Raw genomic sequence first — 21,323 nt, forward strand, 5'->3', positions numbered from 1 at the left:
GTACATTGACCTCTGTTCAGATTGAGCCAAAGAGGGCGGGGGGGGCTAGCTGCTGTGGCCGCAGCTGCTGTGAGGGCAGCCACTGTTGCGGATGAAGCCATCCTGCAAGAACCTTCCACCAAGCCACTCACTGAAAATCGTGTAGGGTGTAAGGTGAGAGTAGAACACTAGAGGGGAGGGCCTCCCCCTTCCCTCATCATTGGCCAACCCATACCCGGTGCTGCACCCAGTGGGGTAAAAATAATACAACCATATCGGAAGAGTCAGTTGCATTCTTTGTGGTTGCCCCATTTCCCTTGGGCCTGACCTGCCTTCCAGCTCAGACACCACTGAGAGAGCCGTTCAAGGCTTCAAAGCCCATCAAACCCAACCCCCCTTCTAATACGGCAGAAAAGCCACATGTCTCCTGACTAGGCAGGGATGTCCTATTGCCCCACAGGAAGTGGAAGGCCCTCGTGTTCAGTCTCAGCAGCACTCATGGAGCAGGGGGAAACACATGGCTGAGGAAATTCCCCACAGCCAAAAGATAGGTCTTGAGCATCACAACTTTGTAGGCTAATGACAAGGTCCACTTATGCCACTGGCTGAGCCTTTCCTCACAGGCCAGCAACCGCTTCTCCCAGTTCGCGTACCCCACCTCGTCCCCAGCCAAACGCTAGAAGGCCCAGCTCATCAGCCTGCCCACTCTTGCAGCCCTCCTCTTCTGCCCTGACTGACAGGGAGGAGTATTGAGCCTCCCTCCCTTAGGCCCTTCAGCGTTCCTGTGGACACCAACACTAAACAAGTGACTTTGGGCCAGTAGGTCAACCAATAGGGCTGCCTCCTAGGCCAGGCTGCAGCCCAGCTTCAGGACTCAGAGGAAATGCAGCTCGCATCCCTACCTACAGGACTCCAGGCACAGCCAGACTTCTGGATCAAACATCCCCTCTTGTGCTCAAGTCACAACAGCTGGCGGGCAAAAGACAGACTTTCATGGCCTTTGAGAAAGCAAGACAGAGCCTTGGAAGATCCAGTAGGGTTAAGTGCCACAGGAATTGCTCTCAGATCCCACTGAGACTTCAGCTCATATTGCAGGATTCAAAGTCCTGACGGCTGGCCCTTACACCATGGGACCAATAAGGAACACTCAGACCTCTGCTGAGTTCTGGTAAGGATAACCCTGTGTAGGCAACCCTGCATTTGCTCACCAAGTTGTTGTGCAGCAATTTGCTGCAGCTCCCAGAGGCCTTTCTTAAACCAGACTGAGAGGCCAGTAGGGATGTGAGGAAGTTGCCCCTTCAGTCCTAGGCAATACATGGCCCTTACTAGGAAAGGAGAAGCTGAAGTCAAGGAGAGTCCTCAAGAGATACCTTCTGAAGATCTTGGAGGATATTACAGGGAAAACTGTCTTTTTTATTTACCAGTGACTTGAACCCTAGATTAAAAGCCTGATGCTCTACCAACTGAACTAGCCAGGCTCACATGAACAAATGGCAAATTTCATGCAGAAGAGAAATTAGTCATGAAAATGAGGGCAGGAAACAATACAGAAAACTTGCTACTCTTGCTTTCTTAGCAGTCCTAGCCCCAGCCTGCTCCTCCATCTGGCGCCCTGAGGCCTTATTCTTTCTTTAGTTAAATATCAAATCCAGGAGAAAACACAGTTATACAGAAATGTCATTGGAAATACAAAAATTAAAAAGGAAAATGCAATTCCCATCACTTTAGCGTATCTAGGCCATTCCTGTATCGAGAAGACCTGCTAAGGTCCCTGTGTGCTTATGAGAAACCTGGAGGAACTCATACCACAGCCTGAACATGAAACTCAACTGCTTCCAGGTGCTGCAGTAAAACCCTTTCCCTGCTGTGATGTTGCACTCCATAGGATTTTATGAAAATATGCTAATGAATGTGAATATAAAGTAACTGAAATATGCTTCATGCAAAAGGTCTCTAGTAAGGTATCATTACAAAGCTTATAATCTACTGTGTGTGTTCATCCTATTTGTATGAACTGATCATTCCTGTATCTGAAACTAGAAATATGAAATATAACTCTGAGGTCCTGTTGTAATGAGGCAAAGTGTGGGCCATTAATAGTGGTTTGGACTCTTGATGGCTCCCATTAACCAGAACAATTGACTGGAGATGGCTCTGTCCTGCACCATTTGTGAGTCAGGCCAGGAAGAATGAAGGCTTGGGGTCTCCCAGGACATGTGACCATGTCACCTGGTACAGGAATCCATCTTAAACCTGGGGCTTTTCCCCAGGAGAGAGACAAAAGATTCCTGCCTTGTAGCTGTCATAAAAAGATAGCTAAGGGTTAATGTCTCTTTCACCTGAAGCACCTGACCAGAGGACCAATCAGGAAACCGGATTTTTTCAACTCTGGGTGGAGGGAATAGTGTGTCTGAGTCTTTTGTCTGTCTGCCTGCTTTCTCGCTTGGAGAAGTAGTTTCTACTTTCTAGTCTTCTGTTTCTAAGTGTAAGGACAAAGAGATCAGATAGTAAGTTATATGGTTTCTTTTCTTTGGTATTTGCATGAATATAAGTGCTGGAGTGCTTTGATTTGTATTCTTTTTGAATAAGGCTGTTTATTCAATATTCTTTTAAGCAATCGACCCTGTATTGTATCATCTTAATACAGAGAGACCATTTGTATGTATTTTTCTTTCTTTTTATATAAAGCTTTCTTTTAAGACCTGTTGGAGTTTTTCTTTACTTCAGGGAAATTGAGTCTGTACTCACCAGGGAATTGGTGGGAGGAAGAAATCAGGGGGGGGGAGATCTGTGTGTGTTGGATTTGCTAGCCTGATTTTGCATTCCCTCTGGGGGAATAGGAAAGTACTTTTTGTTTCCAGGATTGAGAACAGAGAGGGGAAGTCACTCTGTGTAGTTTCACAGAGCTTGTGTCTGTATATCTCTCCAGGAGCACCTGGAGGGGGGAAGGGAAAAAGGATTATTTCCCTTTGTTGTGAGACTCAAGGGATTTGGGTCTTGGGGTCCCCAGGGAAGGTTTTTCAGAGGGACCAGAGTGCCCCAAAACACTCTAATTTTTTGGGTGGTGGCAGCAGGTACCAGGTCCAAGCTGGTAACTAAGCTTGGAGGTTTTCATGCTAACCCCCATATTTTGGACGCTAAGGTCCAAATCTGGGACTAAGGTTATGACAGTAGCAAAGCTGTATAAGGGATGGAACAGAAGAAAGGTGGGTGCAGTCATGAGAAATCCCCTAGCTACCTTGAGCTGGAACAAGGACTATACCTGGTGAAAAGACTGGGCCCAGACAAGAAATAAGTCTAGTCTGCAAAAGAAGCGTATTGGAAGGTCTCTGAGGGTGAGACTTGATCTGTATTGGGTTTCATGCTGTATTAGGCTTGGATTTGCATGTTTTTGTTTTATTTTGCTCTATGGAGAATACAAATGGCACAGAGAAGGAAAAGATAATGCCATAGAAAAGTCTCTGTGTGTGTGTTAGATGGCTGGAGGGTGTCTAGAAACCACTCTCCTCTAGTTTCTTTTCTCTGATTTCCTTTGGAGAATCTGAAGCAGGGAGCAAACACCATTGCTACCTCTGAGGCTTGAACTTATGACTTTCGGACTATGAGACTGACACGCTGTCAACTGCACTAAGAAGACTTGGTAAAGCTTTAGGCTCAGTGCATATAGGACCCTCCTACATCGGTGACTGGGGCAGGGAAGGAGCCAGGGGTGTGCTGGAAGAAGCAGGGAGCTCTGGTGCCCACAGACCTGTCCTGGCAGCTTTCTCAGCAGCAGAGAAATCAATTTGCCCTGCCAGTGAACAATCTCCTGGAACTAATGGCAGCACAGCGGAGATGTTTCCAAGCTGTACACCTACTGTCACATTTTAGAACTTACTCTCCTTTTCCTAGCAGGGCACTTTCCATGGGAATTAGGCAAAGCAAACTACACAGGTAAGAGGAACAAGCTGGGGAAGGTACACGGGGAACAGAATCCAGGGCTCCAGATAAGGCCTGAATTTACAATCCCAGCAGCTGCCCTTCTGCACTAACCAGTTGCCCCACTGCAGATGCTGTTTAGATGGATTTGGGAAGCAGGCAGTTCCCAGTCTCTGTGGTTCACACCTTTGCCTGGTAATTGAAAAGTAGCTGGTTCAAACCTAATTCAAGATGCGGCTTTTCAGTGATGAGACTCCAGTACGTTTTAACAGGAAGAAAATCTCCTCTATTCTGGTTTAGCCCCATTTGACTCCTTCTGCCCATCTTCTCCGCCCCCCCAGTCTCTTTTCTTCCCCACTGGGGCCATGCAGAGAGGAGCCGCAGTCAGTCTCTGTCACAGAGAGTCTGTATCCTACAAACGGAGGGAGGGGTCACTCTAAAACATTGATAACGGGGAGGGGAGGGGTGTGCGTGGTTAGGGGGAGAAAGGATGGAGACCTAACGGTGGGGCCCAGAGAGATTCCTCCAAACAGGGGAGATCCCCTGCTGCCCCCCATCTGCAGGAAGAACAACTGTGTGTGGGGGGTCTCCACATTCTGTTCCCGCCCCAAGAGCCAACTGTGCCAATGGGAGCTGCAGGGCTGGAGTCTGTGGGCAGCAGTGCTCAGAGATGCCCCCAGCCCTTCCACTTAGGGGCTGCTGCCAGAGGGGGGTGCAAGTTTCTTTCGAGAGCTGCCCGAGGTAAATGCTGCACCCTTCATCCTCTCCTGTACCCCCAACCCCCTGCCCCAACCCAGACCCCACACCTGCACCCAAACTCCTTCCAGGACCCTGCTCCTTGCACACTCTCCTGCACCTCAACCCCCTGACTGAGCCAAGACCCTGAACTGAAACTTTCTCCCAGATCCCAGCCCCTCTCCCTCCCACACCCAAACTCCCTCCCAGAGCCTTAGGCAAGTGTGGGGAGAGGGGGCAGGACTTGGTCCCATTCTGGGCACCACCAAAAATTATACAAACCTGCCGCCTCTGTCCAGCCCAACCTTCTGTTGATACACCTCAGCCCACACCCGTGCAGGGTTTGAAGCTTCCATTGCTTAAATTCCAGGACACTGAGGGATTTCAGCTCCACTTTGCCCAGAAGGAATCTTCACCCCACTAACAACCAGGTTCTTGTCCATGGGATCACTGTTAGGGGGATTGGGCCCTTCGGTGTCTTTTCTCTCTCTATGACAGGCCAGGGTGCAATAACTGGGGCATCAGAGCACCCAGGACCTTCTGTGGGGCTGCCATTCCCCTTCCCCTTCTCTGGTCTCATCTGTCATTGACTCCAGCCTTTTCTCTATCCATCGTCAGCACCTCCCAAGCAAGCTGCACTCACCTCAAAAAGACATAAAGTCCTGTGGCATCTTATAGACTAACAGACGTATTGGAGCATAAGCTTTCGCAGGTGAATACCTGCTTCGTCAGATGAACGTGGCGGAAATTTGCAGGAGCAGCTATAAATATGCAGGTAAGAATCAGTCTAGAGATAAGGAGGTTAGTTCAATCAGGGAGGATGAGGCCCTCTTCTAGCAGCTGAGGTGTGAATGCCAAGGGAGGAGAAATTGCTTTTGTAGTTGGCTCGCCAGGCACAGAATTCCCACTGCATTCATCCGATGAAGTGGGGATTCACCCCTCAAAGCTTATGCTCCTGTACATCTGTTAGTCTGTAAGGTGCCACAGGACTCTCGCTGTTTAAAAATCCTGGTTAACGCAGCTACCCCTGTGATACTCAAAAAGACAGTGTCCCCTGTTGGGTGTACATCACTGACCTCTCTCCTTTCAAAGCACTGACTGCCCCTCTGTTTCCTTGCCTCTCAGTCTGAGCAGATGGGACCTTTCCCTCCAGTGCTGGAGGATTCGCCCTTCTCATCTACCCTTGTCCCAAGCAGCACAGTGAGAGGGAATCTTAAATGTACCAAGGTGACTTTGGAGCAGAAACCCCCCAGACCTTCCATGCAATTGGCACTTGCCCCTCACTGAGCAGGACTGAAACTGGTGGGCCACATCCCCTCTGGGCATGAGCAAAGCATCAAGGTGAAAAAATGAACGTGGATATGCTGGGGAGTGAACCCAGGGTCTCATATATGCAAAGTATGTGCTCTACCACTAAGCTACATCCCCAGATGGGCTGTGTTTGCTATGGGTTATACTCAAAGCCTTCCTGTCCTCACTGCATCCAGTGACCTATAAGCTTCACAAGAAGCCCATTCCCCTCTCAGAGGACCAGGCCTGCTCTCCTGGAGGTTACTTGTTCATAGGAGTCACTTTGCAGCAGGGCAAGATTCTATGTGTGGGGCAGAGAGAGTTTGTGCCCTGGACTCAGGGGGCAGAGATACACTCAGCCCTCTCCCCTGCATTGGGTGGGGGGGTGTTGCAATCCCCTGCTGTAAGATCATTGTGGGGTATGCTGTGAGCAGCTCAACACCTCACCCTGGTGGCAGAAGTGGGGTGGGGAGTTCTAGGTGTTTCCACCTGCCTGTGAAGTCCAGCTTTCCCCAGCACATTCACTGCGGTGCAATTGGGTCACTGTTTCCATGGCTGAACAGCAAAGAATCACTCCCAGTTTCCCTTCTAGCTGCAGCAGGATTAGCCTGTGTCAGTGGTTGATGAGGTGGATCTGGTTGTAGATTGTTATTCATTCCCCACCTTGACAATTCACACAGTCCCTTTCCTAATCAAATCCCCAACACCTCAGTGATCCTGTAGCAGGGGTTGGGTCCTGAGACTTTGAAGGTTCTTTTTTCCCTTCACCTGGAGTGAACTCAGCTTTTCCCCCATCCCAGACAATCCATTAAATAACAACAGGGGCATAAAGAAAGAGGGGAGGGAACATCTCACTGCCAGGACTGGATGTGCCCTGGGCCCCAACTAATCCATTGTCTCCATGGAATTTGGCCCCCTGCTTTGCACAAGGGACAGAGAAAGATCTTGCTGTTCCTGTGGCTATGCAAGGAAAATTGTGCTTCTGTATGAAAGAGAGGAGGGAAATGGCCCCATGATGGGACAATATCCTCAGGATTAAGACCTAAGGACTCAGGCTGAGAACTGATAGAACTCCACTCATCTGGGATTTAACAAATTGTCTTCCATGGAGCAGGGCCAGATCCAGCATTTTTGCCACCCCAGGAGAAAAAAAAAATAAAAAAGCTGCAATCAGCAGCAGCTCTACCTCTGCCACTTTTGGCAGTGAGTCTTTCCCTCCAAGGGGGACTGAGAGGACCCAATAGCCACAGAAGCCTCCCCATTCCATTGGTCATCTCTAGGTGCCTGGAGCCAGCCGTGCCATGGAGACACTGGGAAGATGGAGGAATCAGGAAACAGCCACAGATTTATTTACATTACAAGTGAAAAATAACTGAAGCGTTTTTTTAATTGAAGTCACTTTTCCCTGACTGGGAATTGAACCCAGGCCGTGGCAGTGAAAGTGCCGAATCCTAAGCACTAGACCACCAGGGAACTGATAATGTTGCTTTTTTTCTTACTTATGCTACACTTTCTTAGGCTACTTTCTATCCACTTTTGGACAGTACTCCATTGTCCACTCCCTGAGGGGTTAAGAACAGAGAGTACAGGAACCCCTGTACTCTGGGTCACAACCTCAGCCCAACACAAGCCACTGAAATAAACTCTAAGGATGCTTCCTCCAGCAGGATCACAGAGCCATGCAAAAAAAACCCAGGAGGAACAATCTTCCTCTGTCTTCATTTACCCCATCGCAACCCTCTCAGCAGCCGACTCTTGCAGGAAGGACACTCAGATGATAGGAGCTCTGGCATAGAGACCAAGGGAGGGGTGTTGCTTCCTCTCACTGTGAGCTGATCACAGTCTGACTCCATGCAACAGGGCTCTGAACTTTGCCATCTTGTGTGTTCTGAGAGCAGAGCTCCCTGGACCCTTCTGCTGAGAAGCATGGTGATTGCACAACAGCTGCAAGGCCTTTTTCCCTCTCCTTGTCCTCCTTGGCTTCCCCAGGCTTTCCTCACAAATGGTTCTATAAGGTGCTGAAGGGATCTAAGGACCTGCAGGTTTCCCTCACCCATCTCTTAAAGCAAACAGTGATTCCCTTCTCTGATACTCCTGGGTCTGGGCTTCTTTTGAGTTTTTCCCAAGGGGGGGCCTGATTCCCTGTGAAAATGTGTGTGTGGCACCAGCTTGTCTGCCCCCTCTCTGGGAACCAAGAAACTTTTTCAGACTCTCCCTCACTAGATGAGTCCAACAGCACCTCCCCTTGGTGGGAGAATCCTAAATTCTGACCTCCAGCCCTGGTTGCTCTGACCAGCTGATGGCGGCAGCATGTTAAATCAACCCCAGCTCACTGGGCTAGAAAGCAGCATCTAACCAGCCTAGTGACAGCTTTGGTTTGCTCGCTGGAGACATAACAAACCAGGAAAGCAGGCAAATGTCAGGCTACGTCTACACTACAGGATAAATTTGAATTAGCTTAAACTGATTTTATAAAACAGATATTATAAAGTGGATTGTGCGCGTCCACACTAGGAACATTAATTCAGTGGTGTGCGTCCATGGTCCGAGGCTAGCGTCGATTTCTGGAGCAGTGCACTGTGGGTAGTTACTGTAAAATAATGACGCCAATAACGTCGATTTGCGTCCACACTAACCCTAATCCGATATAGTAATATCGATTTTAGCGTTACTCCTCTCGTTTTGTAGGAGTACAGAAATTGAATTAAAGAGCCCTTTAAATCAATTTAAAGAGCCCTTTAAATCGATATAAAGAGCAGTGTAGTGTGGACGGGTGCAGCGTTAAATCGATTTAACGCTGTTAAAATCGGTTTAACAGCGTATTGTAGACCAGGCCTCAGACAGGGAACCTCAGTTCACAAATAAACACCTTCAGGGCACCTTCTACACTGCGACTGGGCAGTTGACTGACTTTAAATCTAGTTAGCTCTGTTGGTAGAGCATGATGCTCTTAATCCCACCATCATAAATTCAAGCCCCATGGTGGGTGGTCGCAACAAACCTTAGGTGTCACTCTTCTGCTAATAGTCACAGATCAAAATTAAACAAACTCTCTGTTCTCTTCGGCAGGTCATGTTTCTTCCTCTCTCTTAGCTTCAGTAAAACATGAAGAGAGACCAAACTGATATTTGCATCCTATGTTAAGAGGGTATTTTCTCCTCTTCCATTGTACCCTAGGCAAGAAGAGAGGATAGTAACCATTTAACGGATGATTGCAGAGGGAAAAGTTTGGTCTTTATAAATAGGACAATGATCATTTGGTCTCTATGTCCACTGATGGTAGGACAAGAAGTAATGGGCTTAATCTGCAGCCAGCGAGATTCACGTTAGATGTTAGGAACAGCTTTCTAACTCTGAGGGTAGTTAAGCTCTGGAATAGGCTCACAAGGGTGTCTGTGGAGTCTCTGTCCTCGGAGGTTTTTAAGAACAGGTTGAACAAACCTCTGTCAAAGATACTCTGCATATACTTGGTCCCATAGACAACCTGCTCTGGCTCTGGTTCCCTCCTTCTGCTCCCTGCCTGGGCCAACTGCTGTGGGCACTTGATCCCACATGCCCCCAATGCATCGTCTCTGCTTGGCCCTGCCTCAGCAGAGAGGGCTGGATTTCATGACCTCTCCAGGGCCCTTGCAGCCGTACAGCTCTATAATTCGATGCCATCGCAATACAATATAAACAACAACAAAAGTGGAAACCCCCCAATCTAACATCTAACAATTCAGCGTGAACTGACATTCCACAGCACAAAGTGACAACACGTAGGAGTGCAAAGCCCGACAATTCAGCACCATGCAAATGAACGCCCCATGGGGCAAAATGATGCACTGCAAAAGAGCTCAGCTCAAACCCATTCAACACAAGCCAGTGCAAAAACCATACAACATGAAACAATGCATCAGAGTGCAAAGTGACACTGTGCAAAACAGCTCAGCACAAACCCACACAACAGAATCACATAGAAAGGTAGGGCAGGGAGGGACCCTGAGAGTCAGGACCAAGTCTCCCTTGGCCACCCCGACAGGTGTTTGAAGAACAAGGAAACAAAGGGCACCACACACTTATGTTTTTTGGATGAGTCAAGAAAAGGGAGTAGCATTGTCCCCCTCGGGTAGCCCCTGTTCAATTCCAGGTCAGAAAACAAAACTCTTCTGCAAGAATATCCAGAAAATATTGTGTTTCACTTCACTTCATAAGTACAGTTGTGTGGCAATTAAATGATGACTCTATAGTTTCATAAAAGTGTGCGAAATACGGATGTATTTGAGAAAATGGCTTGGAATGAAGGAAGACAAAAATTGATGGGTCGAGAGAACAGGCCCTGTTTCCCCCTGGTTTGGAGCTTCTCTCACAACTATTGGAATAGAAAAGCTAAGCAAATGGTGTTCTATTGTTCCAAAGGAGATTGAAGTGAGGCCATTTTCTCCAGATAGAATTAATGGTAATATCAGGAGTGGGATGTGAAATCACATCTCTATGCACAGACCAGAACAGCCAAGGGATTGGAAAAAAAATTTTTATAACTAGCACTTTAGACCAGTCCATCATCCTTATACTACAAAGAATATGACTTATGAACCCTAGTTTTCATTAATAGTTCATGAACTCTTTAGGGCGGTCAAGATGGCACATCTCTTTCAACTCCTAGAGACCTTCTACAGCACAGCTGATTTTTAGACACACTCACCCGGACCTAAAGTAACACATTTCCTGGAGCTCCATGAGTTCTGCGGTGTTGGAATCTCCCTGCTCACGTTTTAAGTGAACAAAAGATGGATGCTGGCATTCTGAGACAGTAATGGTGAACCTCAAAATCCTGCCCTGGGGGCCAGACAGTTAAGCAAGCAGCACCCACAACCTCTACCATGATAGCATCCTGTCTGGGAATAATTCACTTACCAATAGCTGAGGTGAGAAATCCTCATTTCTTTGTTGTTCTATCACTGTAGTCCCCACTTTCCTATTGCTTGTCTGTATAATCTCTGTCTGGTTCTGTGACTATTTCTGTCTGCTGTATAATTAATGTGTTGGGTGTAAACCAATTAAGGTGGTGGGGTATAATTGGTTAGATAATCATGTTACACTATGTTAGGATTGGTTAGTTAAATTTATGTAAAATGATTGGTTAAGATAGAGCTAAGCAGAACTCAAGTTTACTATATAGTCTGCAGTCAATCAGGAAGTAAGGGGGGGAATGCGAATGGGAATTGGGGTAGGGGAATTAGAATTATGTTTTGCTAAGGGGGGGAATAGGAACAGGGAAGGGGAACAGGGACACAGGCAAGCCTCTGTGGTGTCAGAGCTGGGAAGGGGGATACTGAGGAAGGAAATTGGAATCATTGCCTGCTGGAAGTTTACCCCAATAAACATTGAATTGTTTGCACCTTTGAGCTTCATGCATTGCTGCTCTCTGGTCATGCAAGAAGGACCAGGGAATGGGAAGGTGATGGGATAAACCCTCTAACAAGTACGTCTTTCAGGGTGTGAAACCCCCCAGAACCAGTATAATTAAGCTGACCTAAACCATGGTTAGATAGTGCTAAACAAAAGGAAAGATTGTTCTGTCAATGTAGCTATTACAGGGATGGAAAACCCTTCTGGTCACTGTAGCAACTGTCTACTCTGCACTGCTAGAGCAGTGTCACAGCAGCATTTTAAGTGCAGACAGCCTCAGAGTGAGACCAGATCTGGCTCCAGCATTAAGACAACAGTACTGACAACACACTAACGCCACCATAGTTGGCAGGATTCAAACCTGCGTGGGGAGACCCCAATTGATTTCTAGTCCATCACCTTAACCACTTGGCCACAACTACTTGATGTACAGCTACTGCACTACACAATGATTCTGTTCTCACAGAATTGTCACTTCAAATGGCTCAGACCAACTCCCCCAGCACACTCACTGCTGTGCATTAGTGTAAGTGTGTCCATGGTGAACAGCAAGAGTTCCCGCCCATTTCCCTTCCAGCTGGAGCATGATTAGTGTGTTTGTGGCTAACGACATTGCTGTAGATTGTTGTTCATTCCTCACACTGACAATTCAGACAGTCCCTTTCCTATTCGAATCTCCACCATATCATTCCAATAGCCTGGGGGAGGATTTCTCTGGGGCACTGAAATGTTTCAGGGTTTGGTGTGTGAGCTCAGCCTTGCATTCCATCCCTGATGTTTCATGGACTAACAACAGCAGCAGAAAGAAAGAGCTGAGCCAATATCTCCCTGGCAGGGATGCAGGTGACCACGTCCCCTCTGTCTGACCATTGCCATTGCAGGAGAGAAGGGTTCACTGGAATCGAATGCCCTGGCTCAGACCAGAGACACAGGGAGGTTTTACTGTGATTGGATCTGTGCAAAGGAAATTGTGTCTCTGTGTGAAATTGAGGAGGGAAATGAAACGTCCACATGGTGGCCCAATGCCTTAAGGAATGTGGGCGATGGACTCTGGCTGAGAAATGATTTAACAGGAATTTGTATCAATGTATTGCCCTGATTAAAAGCTATGGCTGTAAGGTGCCACTGTTGTTAGTACTTGAACCTGCGTGGAGACACCCGAGTGGGTGTCAATTCCATTCCCTTAATGAGGGGTAGTTGATTATTTTGTCAAGATCCAAATTTCTTCGTCAAGATCTAGTCAATTTCTAGATGACAGAGAAAATAATACACTGATGATAATAAGAAGAATTTAGAAATATTTACAGTTGCTATGGGCATAACTATGATGATTGTTTCATGTTTCACTCTTTATATCTGACACCACCATCACCTTTCCCTTGAGCCTTGTAGTTTACCAAGGGTAAAACTAAACATCTCTTCAGATACAAGGGAGTGTTTGTGTTCATTCCTGTTAGCTACACAGCGGTTTGATGTAGCTGCTTTCAGTCCTCCGGCTCTGCCCTGATAAGTAACATTTCAGGGTGTCACTGAACTGAAGGAGGGAAATCATTTTTTGACAGATTACGCCTCCTCTTAAAGGTGTTTGTCTGGCTGGCAGCCCTGGTTCCCAGGTCTCTCCTGAGGGAAGAAAGTTTCTGTGCAAAATACTAAAACTTTTAACAGAGAGGAGGGAAAGGCGACGACCACATGATGGGGCCAGTATGTACCACAACATGGTTCTTTTATGTGGGATGACTCTGAACATTGACTGATCCCCACTCCCTTGGATTTGAAGAGATGTTGAGTTGTGCACTTAGGAACCTATAAGGCTGAAGCAATTTTATGGGTGGTGACACTACGATTGAAGGGTTTTTTAATGTTGTAGAAATTGTTAAAAACACTTAGCTTAAACTGGAACTGCCTGTTATTAAAGGCTGGTTTCCCCACGTCAGTTCCATAAGCTCTCCTAGAAACACCCTGGGTTCTCTCCTGCCTCGGTGGGAACTAGAGGGAATCGTCCCCGGCTGCCCTTGGCTCTAGGCTGATTTTTCTGGGGAGGGGACGTGGAATTGATTTGTTCGCTGTTGAGAAGGGAGCCGGGCCAGTTCTCAGGGAACCAGAACTCCCAGCATCTTCCCAGCCCAACCCAGGCTGCTGCCCCGTCCCAGTCTCTGTTCCTCTGGGAGCCCTCCATGTTTGACTCTAGAGCAGGCTGGGAGCAGCAGCTGAGGCAGAGGACAGCCTGGGCCAGGCAGATAAGGAGTTTAGCAAGCAAAAAATGTAAAACGGCAGTGGATTATTACCTTGGACTTGATGGCATTTCTCCATTGGTCTGTCTGCCTTGGGGCAGGGACAATAACACGTCCTGCTGCATTCGTTATTTCAAGAGGCAGTTTAGGATTTTCATTCTCACACACAGTGCACAAAGCAGGACTCAACCTTTGGCATAAACTAAACAAGCTGCTCACAGATTCTGACAGCCACAATGAGCGTTTGGGTGAGAGCTCAGACCTGCCCCTGTCCCAGAGGGAGAGTGTCATCTGTGTGGGGACTGGAGCACTGACCTACCCGCTGCTAACTCCCAAACTTTCAGTAACTCTATTATCAGTGCCTGTGAGTGTTATTTAAACCATAAGAAAAACCACACTGGGCTAGACCAAAGGCCCATCTAGCTCTGAATCCTCTCTTCTGACAGTAGCCAATAGCAGGTGCCCCAACAACCAGTCAGCAAGGCATCACCAGGAGTTGAACCCAGGATCTCCTGTTTACAAAACAGATGCTTTAGCCAGCTAACCCATGGGTGGCTAAAACACAGTGTTTGCCCACACCTGACTCCCTGCCATCACCACTGGGGCCTGACAAGCTTTGCTTGTATTTGGATTCTGCAAAGCAGAGGAGCAGGTGACGTTTTCCTTACAAGTTGTTTGTGAGTGAATCTTTGGCCAGGTCTGCACTACAAAGTTGTTTCAGCAGAATTAGGTTGCTCAGGTGTGTGAAAAACACACAACACTACCTCAGTTGGCAGCTTGTGGCTGGTGCACACACTGCAATGCCACATCTGGCGACAAAACTGCCCTGTTTTGCTGACAAAATAAAACAACTTCGATGAGAGGTCTAGAGCTTTTTGAAGCAAACTTGAATTGACAGAGTAGACGCTGCTGTTCATTATATCACCATAACTGGCATCCTCCAGTATCCCACAATGCCCGCCGTGAACTCGCCTGCCCTGCATTCCTGCTACAGAGCCATGGGCCCCTCCCCTTTCATTGCTCTGGGAAGTTCTGACAGCTGAGCCTGCTGCTCTGCTCTGGCAGCCAGGAGCAAATCGCTGCCATGGAATGCTGCTCTCTCCCGCACCGCGAACACAGAGCAGGCGGCGGGAGCTTCCTTACAGTGTGGGGGAGCCACTGGCATCCGAACTGTGACACGCCCAGGACATCCCTTCCCTCGAGGAGGCTCTTACCTTCTAAACAGGGACGGCTGTTTTCTAGTAAAATCACTAAAAGGGAAGGAGAAAACTCAAAAGAGATTCCTCCTGGTGCTCACATACATGAACCCAAATACTCTCTCAGTCCTCAAAGAGAGACCTGGAGAAGGAGACTTGCTGAAGCAAAGCCACAGGGGTCTCTGAGGTTTCCTTGGCTCCTCGCCCCTGTCCTGCCTGGCTGATGTCAGCATCTCTCTGTGAGGTCATCACCTCCCCACCACCTTTGACCAATAGTCTGAGGTCCTGCAAAAGGCCTTTGTGATGTCACTGCCACACCCCTCCTTGCTGTGCTAATGTCCCGCCCCTGCCCAGGCACTTTGGAGGTTTGAGCTACTCCCTAGGCAGGGTGATGACACTGGGTGATCGGCTGTTTGGGAAAACAAGAGTCTGTCTTTTTGCCAGGGAAAGGAGAAACTTGGCCAGCAGCAGGGGGTGCAGAACATCACCCTAGCGTGGGGGTGACAGCGCCTCTGGGATCCTGAAATCCCAGCACTTTACACACCTTCATGGAGCCTCCCAACCCCCCTGGGCTGTTGGAACTGCGACCCCAACCCTACTGATGAGAAACAGGCCTGGGGAGGGGAAGCTACTGGCTCAGGGTCACACCAAGTGTCAGAAGGATGGATGGGACCCAGCAGTCCTTCTTTCCAGGCCCCTTTGCTAACTACTGCTGCACACTCCCTCTCACAGCTGGCAATTACAAGCAGGCCCTCATGGCCGCTCCCCCTGCCTTTGAGAGGGAGTGTGCTCTGCTGGAGTTAATGGAGCAGGGGACTGGGAGTCAAGACTCCTGAGTTTCATTGATGGGGATTTCATACTGTCTCGCTATTGGAAATTGCTGGGAGAATCCCCCAGCCAAAGCTGCTCTGACAGTGCTAAGTAACATCTGACCATTCAAGGGCGAGCGCACTGTCCAGGAAGAGGAGTGTTTGGCTCTGGGGTTTCACTTCATCCCAATTTAGAGAGAGGGGCCCAGCTATGGAGTTTGGCTCAAGAAGACCAATTCTCCAATTTGTTAAAGGCGTTTTGAATTCCAATCCTGTGCTCCAAAGTGCTTGGTGTCATTTGCAAATTTTAGAAGCATGCTCTCCACTCCATTTTCCAAATCAGTAATGAAAATATTGAATAGTACCCGACCCTGGACTGATCCCTGCCGGATCCACTAGGTACACCCTCTCTGTTGGACAGCCAGACATGGAGAAGGGCTCTTGGAATCTAAGCTTTCAACAGCTCTGCACCCACATCACACTGATTGCATCTAGACCACATTTCCCTCGTTTACTTGTGAGAATGTCCTACGGGACTCTGTCAAAAGCCTTAATAACACCGAGCTAGATCCCATCTACTGTTTACCAGCCTCCGCTAGGCCCGGAGCCCTGCCAAAGAAGGAAAGAGGATTGGTTTGGAATGATTTGTTCTTGACAAATCCACGCTCACTAATCCTAAGAACCAAAGTATCCTGTAGATGCTACTGACAAACGGATTGTTTAAGAATGTATTCCAGTATCTCTCAAGCTATGGAAGTAAGGCTAGCTAGTCTGTAAGTCTCAGGGGTCTCTTTGTTCCCCTTTCTAAGATAGGTCCTGTCCCGTTCATGGATGGGAAGATGTTCTTTTTCAGGTATCTCAGAGGAGACCTGGGGCACAACACCTGGTTTGTTTAGGCCACAAAAACAGAGGCAGGAACCTCTTCTCTCCTGCTGGCAAGGAACCCCAGGTACCTAAGAGACAGGGACTCACATCCCTGAATGGACTTAAAAAAAGCAGTGGTTAAAAAGTTTGGTCCCGACCATTTCTTGTTTCCACAGACTAGACCTTTTAGCAAACTTTAGAATTCCTTGGTGCTAAAAACCGTGAAACTCCCCTTTCTCCTTCACAGAGGGTTTTAATGCCCCTTATCTCACTCAAGCTCATGACTGCCCAGAGTTTGAGAATTGTCCCTGTTCCCATTGGACAGATGGGGAGGAGCCTGAGGTACAGAGAAGGGAAGTGACCTACCCAAGGGCCTACACAGCAAGGCGGTGGCAGAGTCAGAAAGAGAAGCCACCAGTCCTGACTCCTGTTCTAACAAACAGCAAACCCCCCCCAGAGGCAGGGATAGAGCCCAGGAATCGAGATGGTGGTGAAATTTCATTGAAACCATTTTTGTCACAAAATCCCCTTCAGACTAAACCAGTTTGTTTCTCGAAATCAAAACAAGTGGGATGAAAGTTCTTTGCAAAAATATTTTGTTGCAAAACAAAAGCATCTCCTGTTTGTCAGAGTGTGTTAAATTGTCTCGTCGCACACAAAGAGGAGACACTTAGATCACAAACATTAGCTAAGATGCTTCGATCTGAGCTAAGTAGTTGATGCTCTTAATAATTTCAAAATAAAAAAATACAAATATAATAGACTATTTCAGCTAGTCTATTATGTCATAATCTGCTCTGAGTAAATGTGATAGGACACCTCATATTATGCACTAGAAGGTGCTAGGACAGCAGGAATTAAAAAGTTGAGGACAATGCCTTATCACCCACAAGGTGAACCTCAACCCGAAAGGTTCAACCAAACCCTATTAGATATGTTAGGGACTTTGCGGCCAGAGCAGAAGGCAACCGGAAGCCAACATGTCGCATTTCTGGTGCACGCCTACAACGCCACAAAGAACGATGCTACGGGAGTCACCCCATATCTCTTGATGTTTGGGCGAGAAGCAAGATTACCCATATACCTGTGCTTTGGTGTATCAGAGGATGGCGACAGCTATGAAACTCATCAGCAATATGTATCCCGACTACGAGAAAAGCTGCGGGATGCTTATCACTTAGCTATATCTGCAGCCTGGAAGTACACAGACTGCAACAAACATCAACATGATGCTAGGGTGTGTCTGCGAGATGGAAGGCAATACCTTACTTGCTGATGGAAAAGCTAGACCTGCCGGTCTACAAGATCAAACCTGAAGAGGGTCCAGAGCAGACAAAGACCGTTCATAGAAACCTTTTGCTCCCTGTGGGGGAATTGGTAGGCACCCCTTATGAGATGGGCCACAAGAGGGCAACTGGGCAGAACGAAGGTGCTGTACCAAAGCCGCCTTCCAACGTGACAGATCGCCCCCTGCAGCTAACCTACACCTACTCAGCACATCTGAGAGTGAGTCTGAGGAGGAAGACACAACAGTGGTGTAACCTGGGATGAAGACAAGATTTCAGTCTTGATAAGCTGAATCAAAAGAGAGCACCTCCTCTTTCACCCTAAACCCCATGGCAGAAGTATTTAGGCCCATTCCTGACACTCCTGAGCCACTGGTGGGACCCCCGTGTGATGACATGCACAGATTATTGGACAGTGGTGACATACAGTTGGAGGATGTCCTGAGCACCTTTGACCCTCCACTGTTAGAACTAGAAATGAAGGGGCCTATGCCAGTATCTGAGGGGACCTCACGGGAAACCTCCCCATCCGTCACTCAAGAGGATGTCCCCCCCACCACATCAACAGGGATTCTCAATAGGCGAGACAGGGTAATAAGACCAGTGAAACGGTTAACTTACGATGCACCTGGGGTGATTAGTGAAGAGCCAATACATTTAGCACACAGGTTTGTGGAAGCTAAAGTGGGCTATCTGAGGCCCTTTGGAGGGGACCAGTGAGTTGGTATAGTAGGGAATGTGATTTGTCGGGACGACAAATTCTCGACTGGCGGGAGGAAGTGAGCAGAGTCAGGATGAGATCTACCCTGACATCTGGTGGTGAACTATGGGGAGTGTGGAAAGAATTTCAGGGAGTGTGGAAGGAATTTCAGGTGTTTGCATTGGCACACGCACCCTGCCTAGCATAGCCCATGGCAGCCTGAGATGGTTATTTTGACAGCTCTAAGATCCCCAATTTCTTCATTACTGGGGCAGGAGGAATAAAGTGTTGTCACCCTGATTACGTGAATGAGAACTGTGAGACTGCTTTATGACAGAAAGTCTCAACATCAATTAAGTAGCACTCGCTAGACAAGGGACATGGATGCCAAAACCCAGTCAATTGAGAGAGGTTGGGGATAGGTATGTGTATCTGATGGTATGGGGCACCTTTGAGTGTCTGGCATACCAATTGCACCTCCTTCTCTCTGGAACCTAGCTAGAGGCTGCTGAGCTGAATTCACTTTGGACCAGCACTGGGGCTCCACTACTACAAGCTGAAATCAGTAAGAGCTGAGATCACTGAGTGCTGTGTTAACTAGTGGGGGACCTTAAGAGATATATTGCTAAGTGGCTGGCAGAGCAGTTTGCAGGATGGTTGGAGTGGCCTAGTGCAGCAGAGAAGAACTGAGCAATGTGTGGGGACAGCTGGAGTAGTTCATGGGACGGCTGGTGGAGTGGAGCATATGGTGGAGCGGAGCAGTGTGTGGAACGGTTGGAGCGGCTTGTTGAACAGCAAGTAGAGCAGAGCAGTTTGCAGGATGGTTGGAGTGGCCTAGTGCAGCAGAGAAGAACTGAGCAATGTGTGGGGACAGCTGGAGTAGTTCATGGGACGGCTGGTGGAGTGGAGCATATGGTGGAGCGGAGCAGTGTGTGGAACGGTTGGAGCGGCTTGTTGAACAGCAAGTAGAGCAGAGCAGTTTGCAGGATGGTTGGAGTGGCCTAGTGCAGCAGAGAAGAACTGAGCAATGTGTAGGGCCAGCTGGAGTAGTTCATGGGACGGCTGGTGGAGTGGAGCATATGGTGGAGCAGCTTGTGGAACAGCAAGTGGAGCAGAGCAGTTTGCGGGGATGGCTGGAGGAGCAGAGCAGAGCTGATCGTGGTGAAGGCTGCAGCAGATCTCCACGGAGAGGCGGGGCAGTCGGCCTCGGCCCACGTAAGGTGCCCCTTTTACACCCTGTGTGCCCCCCCATTTCCACCCAGGCTGGGGGTGGGGCAGAACCCTGCAGATGAACTTTTGAACTCTGAGGTGATTTGGATTTTAGACATTGCCAAATGTACTTCGAGGTGGGGTTTTTTGCTCATGGTTTGTGTTATCCTGTTTGTGGTGTTTCTCCAATGGGATGCTGCATTGTTTCTCTCCTTTATTAAAAGGATTTTGCTACACTCAGACTCCGTGCTTGCGAGTGGGGAAGTATTGCCTCCTAGAGGCAGCCGGGGGGGGTGGTATGTAATTGTCCCAGGTCACTGGGTGGGGGCTCGAGCCGGTTATGCATTGTGTTATTGAAACTGAACCCCTGGATACTGAACCCAGCCCTTGTTGCTGCCAACTCAGAGGGGCAGAAGGGTTACACTAGTGACACTCTCCAATGGATCCCCGCACTTCACCCACCGTGAGGTAGGTAGGAGCGGATCATTATTATCCCTACTTGAAAGAGGGAGAATCTAAGGCTGAGAAAGGAGAATTGACTTGTCTTAGGTCACACAGCCAGTCACTGGCAGAATTAGGAATAGGACCCAAGAAGGAATAGGGCCCCTGATTCACAAACTAACCATCGGATCTTGAATTTCAGACATTGAACAACCTGAATGAAATGTTCTCGAATGAGCTGCATACCAACAACAGTGCATACTAATTATTCAGCAAGTATTTTAGGAGAACTGCAATGTTAGAGAGAATCATGAACTGATCAGAGACCATTAATGCAGAGAAGCAGCAAAATTCTTCAAACATATAAGTGGTTATGACTTATTTACTTGGTCTTAAAAGAGAACAACAAGGACTTGAGTCTCCTCCCTGTCAATAACCCCCTGCTCAGCCAGTCAGGGTAGAGACTGAGGATGGGAGGCCAAGGGTTCTCACCAGAGAGCCCAAAGGATGGCCCAGGTCACCGGTGGGGATCACTGCCCAAGCACTATTTCAGCCCCACATTTTTGGGTGCATGTCCCACAGTGGGAGCTGCAGAGCACTCCCCCGCAACACACAAACACACACACACACACCTCACTCTTGGTGTTGGGAGGGGAACAGGTGAAAGGACACTAGAAGCAAGAGACAAAGAGAAAGGAGGAAGGCATGGATGGAGAAAAAGGTGAAACAAAAAGGACAAACCCTAATGTCCCCAGTGATTCTGAGGGACAAAATCCCAGGTGCAGAATAAAATTCTGCCTCCTTAAGCTCGTGTTTTCCATGCCTAGAATTCAACTGTCACCTGATGGATCAGACTGAACAGGTTTCAAACCTTGAGGAAGCTCTTACCTTCTAAACAGGGACGGTTGTTTTCTAGTAAAATCACTAAAAGGTGTCATAAACAGATAGTTAAGGGTTAACAGAACAGGAGTACTTCATGTCTCTTTTGCCTGTAAAGGGTTAACAAGCTCAGTGAGCCTGGCTGTCACATGACCAGAAGACCAATCAGGGGACAGGACACTTTCAAATCTTGAGGGAGGGAAGTCTTTGTATGTGCTGTTAGTGTTTGGTTCTTGTTCACTCTGGGGGCTCAGAGGGACCAGACGTGCAACCAGGTTTCTCTCCAATCTCTCTGATACAGTCTCTTCTGGTCAATTTAGTAAGTACCAGTTAGAAAGACGGTTTAGTATTTTGTTTTCTTTATTTGCAAATATGTATTTTGCTGAAAGGATTGT

The 21,323-nt window shown here is 48.0% G+C and overlaps 2 non-coding genes across 2 annotated transcripts; both read right to left on the bottom strand.

Moving 5' to 3' along the window:
- Positions 1–7,323: 7,323 nt before the first annotated feature.
- Positions 7,324–7,395, bottom strand: TRNAE-UUC (transfer RNA glutamic acid (anticodon UUC)). The gene has a single exon. It is a non-coding gene; the product is annotated as a tRNA-Glu (tRNA).
- Positions 7,396–11,653: 4,258 nt separating this feature from the next.
- Positions 11,654–11,735, bottom strand: TRNAS-AGA (transfer RNA serine (anticodon AGA)). The gene has a single exon. It is a non-coding gene; the product is annotated as a tRNA-Ser (tRNA).
- Positions 11,736–21,323: the final 9,588 nt, after the last annotated feature.

The sequence above is a fragment of the Gopherus flavomarginatus genome (genome assembly GCF_025201925.1).
Source record: "Gopherus flavomarginatus isolate rGopFla2 chromosome 13 unlocalized genomic scaffold, rGopFla2.mat.asm SUPER_13_unloc_2, whole genome shotgun sequence".
Lineage (NCBI taxonomy): Eukaryota > Metazoa > Chordata > Testudines > Testudinidae > Gopherus > Gopherus flavomarginatus.